The sequence below is a fragment of the Petromyzon marinus genome, chromosome 34, assembly GCF_048934315.1.
Source record: "Petromyzon marinus isolate PM22_M1 ecotype Great Lakes invasive population chromosome 34, UKy_Petmar_22M1.pri1.0, whole genome shotgun sequence".
Classification (NCBI taxonomy): domain Eukaryota; kingdom Metazoa; phylum Chordata; class Hyperoartia; order Petromyzontiformes; family Petromyzontidae; genus Petromyzon; species Petromyzon marinus.
The window spans coordinates 10188011-10194902 of NC_133700.1; positions in this window are offsets into that span (position 1 = coordinate 10188011).

Consider the following 6892-nt stretch of genomic DNA (forward strand, 5'->3'; position numbering starts at 1 on the left):
GTTACATGCTAATTTCTCACATTAACATCACTAGCCCTGGCCACTTCTTTATAACCCTTGAGCTACACCAATTTCAAACCTTTTAAAAAGTCTGTCTCAGCAGCAGACCATGCTTTCCCACCTGATGATGGACGCTTGTGTTGCGCCCGAAACGTCGTGATTTATTTTATTTTATACCTACGTGACTTTACCGAAAGAACCAGAGAGTATTGTTTGTGCCACGGAGTTTAATTCGCTCGGTTTACCCTCCAGCGCCCCCTGGTGGAAAATGTTGAAATGTGGCAAAGTTGGCGCTTATTATAAGGGAGTTCAATTGTTATGGAAAGGGTTAATTTAGCTAGTTATTTATATTTACCATAGAGTACTTTACATGGTAATTTCCCCACCAGACAACAGCATCTTCCCATTAAGCTGACTAATATCAGGATTTAAATACACTACTTACACCAAAACGTAATTATCCACGTCTTCAGTAATGATTAACAAACAGAAGGCAGAATACACTTTTTGCCACCACAGTTATTATTATAGTGCTTCACTGCTCTAAGATATTTTCTTACGAACCTCCCTTGTATATTTATCTTTGTCGAATTGTATTTTACTGCAGTAAATTTGCACGGCGGCTGAAGATCACAGTCTCAGCATGAACGTTGAAGTGTAGCGTGCCTTTAGTTTTCTCAAAGCTGGCTCTGTTCGTTATATAATGATAATATCAGAGACACACATGACGTAAATGACAACAGGAAAACAAGAAGTATTTTTTTTTTTAAAACCGTTCGACTACTTTATGATTTGAGTCCTCGTCTGTACAGTACTAGATTTTGATCTGACTTGTATTCATACTTGTGTATGTGCTATGAAGACGGGGCTGTGCCCGAAACGTCGTCTATTATGTTTTTATTTTTATTTTAAGGCCGCTGAGGTATTGACGAATGTGTTTGATTGTGATTGTGGACCCACTTGCCACACCATTGACAATTTTGCATGGCTCTGTTTTACGTTGCATGAACCACATACGTCCACTAGATGGAAACCCTGGACTGGGTTTCAGATTCCAGTGCCCCGTGTGTATCATCATTGCGAATTGCTTGCCAGGTGAAGGATTCTGCGTTAAGGGATGGTGTCTTGCCAAGCTTATGATGGTGAACTTCTCATTCGGTAATTTCTCTCGGATTTGTCTGTTCTTGTTTGTGTTGTTGTTGTTGTGTATGCATTGGAATATAGCAACAACACCAAAGTAGCCTGTCCGAAATGAAGATAGGAGGCATCCTCATCAAAATCAGGCAGTGATCAATCCTCTGTGGGATGAAGGTCTCCCCAAGCCGTCGACAAATCTCACGACCCTGCGATACAATAATCTCACGACCCTGCGATACAATAATCTCACGACCCTGCGATACAATAATCTCACGACCCTGCGATACAATAATCTCACGACCCTGCGATACAATAATCTCACGACCCTGCGATACAATAATCTCACGACCCTGCGATGCAATAATCTCACGACCCTGCGATACAATAATCTCACGACCCTGCGATACAATAATCTCACGACCCTGCGATACAATAATCTCACGACCCTGCGATACAATAATCTCACGACCCTGCGATACAATAATCTCACGACCCTGCGATACAATAATCTCACGACCCTGCGATACAATAATCTCACGACCCTGCGATACAATAATCTCACGACCCTGCGATACAATAATCTCACGACCCTGCGATGCAATAATCTCACGACCCTGCGATACAATAATCTCACGACCCTGCGATACAATAATCTCACGACCCTGCGATACAATAATCTCACGACCCTGCGATACAATAATCTCACGACCCTGCGATACAATAATCTCACGACCCTGCGATACAATAATCTCACGACCCTGCGATACAATAATCTCACGTAGCATCTGCTGCACACGAGCTGCTTCCATAATTATTAATGAGTCAACGGGTACAGAATTCATAATACAGGATGTTTTGGGTTAGATCGTGTAAATACATGTGTCGTTAAACCCGACACAGCCAATAAGTAAGGTTTGTCACGTAAACAGAACATGCCAATTTGTCACTAGTACAGCACACCGGTGTGTTGGAGAGCAAAGCCACAACATTTACAATATGAGTACAACGTTTCGCCAGTAATTACAACTAGCTTCATCCAGGAGTAATTACTCATTGGTTGTGTCGGCTGGTGGTGTGTTTAACAACACATTTATATATTTACGCGATCTAACCCAAAAAAACCCTTGAACACATAGGATTTCGCGACCAATATCATCCATAATAGAGGGTTTTTTTGGGTTAGATCGCGTAAATATATAAATGTGTCGTTAAAACCCGCCACCACCCGACACAGCCAACTAGTAAGGGTTGTAACGTAAACAGAACGTGCCAATTCGTCACTAGTACAGCACACCGGTGTGTTGGAGAACCAAGCCACAACATTTACAAACTGAGTACGACGTTTCGCCAGTAATTACTAGCAGTAACAACTTTCGCCAGTAACAACTAGCTTCATCAGGCGACAGCCAGATTTGTGGAGAAATCCTCCTGTTTCGTTCCTTAAATAGCGGATGTTACGGATGATATTGGTCGCGAAAGCCAACCACGTGTTAAACTGGGTACAGATTTGATCACCTGGGAGTTTAAGCAAAGGTCAACGGGAGTGAACAAAGAACCAGACAATTCGCAACGCACGTGTTGTTCAGCCCTTGTGTGTAAGCCCACTGCTGGATGAGGGCCTTCCCATGCCGTGTCGGTCATGGGGTCTTATTTGCCCAATATTGTCCCACGCTGGTCTGTACGGGTTGGTGAAAGCGTGAAACATAGAAACGCGGTAGCAACAATGGATTTTGACCCCACTGATTTTTCCGACCACCACGTAAGCACGTCCGCCTATTCCTGCATCCTGTCTGGAGGGCGAACCTTAGTCACTCACAGCCATTCAAGCACCGTCCAGGCTCAACTCTGCTTGAACTTTCACGAGACGGGCCGCATTCCTGCCGAATTGGTCATAGGCATTCGGAATGCGTTTTCACCTTTAATGCGGGTATTGTGTTGTTCAAGAATATTTGACAAAACGAGCGGTGTAGCTACGCGATTCCATGAACATGAGTCACGATCACGTATACACGTGAATTCAGGTAGGCTCGAGTCATCATCATTATCTTCATCATCATCTTGTGGTCTTGCGTAACGTGTCTGATCAAGGCTAACACAAAGCAGTCACTGCACGTGATTGATTTACGTGTTCACGTCATTCATTCACGGCTGGTTGTCGGACAGGAAGTTCAGTTTGACATCTTTACTTGAGTCAGACAAAAGAGAAACGTTCCTAAGCATACGTTACATTTTAAAGAAAGTTTTGACCGCCCTGTATGTACGTGGGTATGCACAGTGCAGCAGTGCTAAAGAGGAAGTAACTGTAAGGCTACTTTCACAGTAGTCTAATAATAGTGTTTTACCGAGCTCGATTGTTAAAAGTGGACCGGGATACACATACTCCAGAAGCGTGTGTTGGAGCACTTTGGGATATTATTTTAACTGATTCATAAATTACATAATTTTTGGTTATATCGTGTAAATGTAATGGCAATGTTTATGACAGAGCCAGTCAAATCAAGATGCCACGTGGCTAAATATGCCAATTGATTTATCAGCAAAACCGGAGGAACATTTTTGACTATGTATACGGTATTACATTATTGCGTCCATCAGGGATGGAGCTGGGGTTGTCAACCCTCACGATTTTGCCAGGAGCCTCGACTGGAATTGTCCTCGAGCTCCCGGTGATTATTATTGAAAGCTATCCAGGCGATTTCAACACAGCAATACCCCGGTTAACGTCAGAGAGGCGCGTTCATGAAAGGTGCGACGGCGGATATTGAAACGACGTTGCTGAACGACGTTTCGCAGGGGATTTCATTCGGCATCATCAGGCGTTAACAGAGGCTCGGCTCTTTCCCCCATATTTGCCCGCGTGGCAACTTGAAAGTAGGGTTCGATATACGGAATTTCGCTTTACGTACAACTTTCCAGGAGCGTATCTGTTCCGTACATCGAAGGATGGCCGTACTGTATTAATTGTTTTCTGGATTTTCTGTTTGCACAGTCACATAGTCACTTTAAGATTTCGATTTAAAGCTTTCGTGACTGCAGGGATTCATCTTCTTGGTTCTTTCGGTAAAGTCACGTAGAATGGAAATAAAATAAAAATAAAACATAATGAAATTAAATTCTCACGACGTTTCGGCCACAACACAAGTAGCCCTCCTCAGGTGAAGGAACAGAACTGTCGGGACGACAGCGCTTCAATGAGATGTTTTCTTGCTCATGTTTTGGTTTTGTTTGTTGCGGTTGCACCCGATTCAAGAGCCGAATGGCTCACAGGGCTATACCGAATAAATGAAACTGAACTACTGTGGCAGGACACATAGCTATAAAGGATGATACAGTATATGTATGTATGTTGAACTTCTTTCGCACCAACCGTGCTCGTCGGAGGTGCGGGGGAAGGACAACAAACTAAACACAAAAAGCCGTTCTAAAGAAATGAGTTACTGATCTAGGCTTCCTAATATCGGATTGAAGAGCGTTCCAGACGGCCGCAGAAGCGCGCGATGCGGTGACCACCGTCTTTGTTCGACGGCCAGCCAGAATCCGCTGCTGTGAGGATGACCAGAGTTTGCGTGATGGTTAACGTATCTTTACGAGATCAGCAAAGGTATTGTGGTTAATTTGTGGCAATCACTTTGTGTGTGTTGAGTCGAGACTAACGACGGAATGGCAGCAAAGGAGTGAACACACCAGAGCGGGCGAACGGGTGAGATTATATCATGGACAAGGTGCCACTTTGATAATTATTTACATCGCAAGCCCATCGGGGAAGGCGACGCCTTGGGAAGGACTATCGTCCAGTAGTAGATTGCTCATGGCTGCTGTAATTCATATTCTTGGTTCTTTTGGTAAAGTCACGTAGATAGAAAAGAAAACATGTTATTTTAATATATTTTTGTTTTTTTTACAAATTTATTATTTTTAAATTTTCTTTCTACGTGACTTTCCCGAAAGAACCAAGAATATGAATTCCTGCAGTCACGAAAGTTTAAGTCAAAATTTGGCTGCTGTAAATTGCAGATGACGAAGACGTTTCCCAGCAATGTATTCATTGCGTGAACAAGTGCCAAAGTTTCGTCTTTCCTTCTCCACACAAAGCCCCTTTGGATACTCTGTTAGAAACCCCCGCATTCTCTCGTAGGGCTGGTGGTGGTTACAACACTTAAGGGAAGGTACTTTCCTGAGCCGGTGGGTGGGAAGTTGTGGTTGTGTACTTCCCCCTCCCCCTCTCTCTCTCTCGTTATATCGCTCTTGCTCCACCACTGGCCATGTTCACATCCCCCACGAGCATTCCCTGTTGATTCATTGCTCAGCTGTCTGGTCTTGTTGCTTGACTTTTTCTCTCAACACCGTTGGCTGCATAACAGGGCGAAAGTCGTCCGAATCACTGGGATGTTTCACCATGTTGTGTGGGCCTGGTGAACTCAACAGGTCACTCACACTCGACCTCGTGGCCACAACCCCAGGGCCCTGTGGCACCATCGTTAATAAAAAATAGCTGGCGTGGCCACTTTCATTTGTTGAGACCCAAAGACTTACGGGGAAAACTTTTCTTCAATTTTTTTGTGTTCTTATACTTCTGTGTTTTTTTGGGGGGTCAACATTGAATTTTCCATTTTTTTAACGCTTGCGTATTTTTTTAATTATTATTCCCTTTACTGTAAGTTAATAAATATTATGGTTTTATAATTTACTGGGCAGACCATCGTGCGTGACAGGTTGTTAGAGGCGTGTGAGGCGATGTGGAAGGGAGCTAAGAGAACACCTCCAACCCAAGCTGACAATTCGAGTTTCAAGTGAATTTGTTAGACCAGGTGCCAACTCAAGCAAGGGACCGTGATGAGCCTCATCTGTAAGGGCCACCTGGGGTCGGCAAAATAAAAATAAAACACTAATAAAACACCTGGCAAAGTACGGTCAAATAGCTCCCAGAACCAACACCTTGAACATCATCCAGCAGTGGATCGACCAACCACGAACCGTAAACGCATAGCGCGTTTCACTTTGTTCACTGGTAACCTGTTGATAATATTCTATTGATCAATTCGCTTTACGTTCATTACTATTCAGTACTACTTAATATTCATGATCAACGAGACACGCCCTAATTAATATTAACGATTATCGAGACACGCCCTAGTTAATATGCATGATTGTCGAGACACGCCCCCTTCATTAATATTAATGATCATTGAGACACGCCCTTCATTAACATTCGTATTACGAATACCTACGGATGTTGAGGGCGTGGCTTGACCGTATATGGTATACAGGGCGGCCATGTTAGGTAGAGGAAAACACTTTTTTATTAGTCGAGTCTTGATGACATCACTAAAGTATTATACGGTTTTATTAAATTAAAATAAACACCCAATAGATTACATTAGCAGCGAGCGCGCGGTCAATAACGAAAACAATTATTAACACAGTAGTGGCTTAATTACAAAATAAAACGATATACGATTAATACCTTTTGTTGTTATTATAATAATAAAATATAAAAAAGAATAATAAAATATGAAATATATATTATATATATTTTATTATTGTATTGTTTCCCTTCAACGTGACTTTACCGAAAGAACTAAGAATATGAATTACTGCAGTCACGAAAGCTTTAAATCAAAACCTTTTGTTGTTGTTAACCCTCACTCAAGATGGCCGAATGGGGCGTCCGGGAGGGCGGGGGGCGTGGAAGGACGCCCACGTGCAAAGTCCCCGCCCCCTCATCCACCACCGCCCCCTCCCCCCCCACCTCATC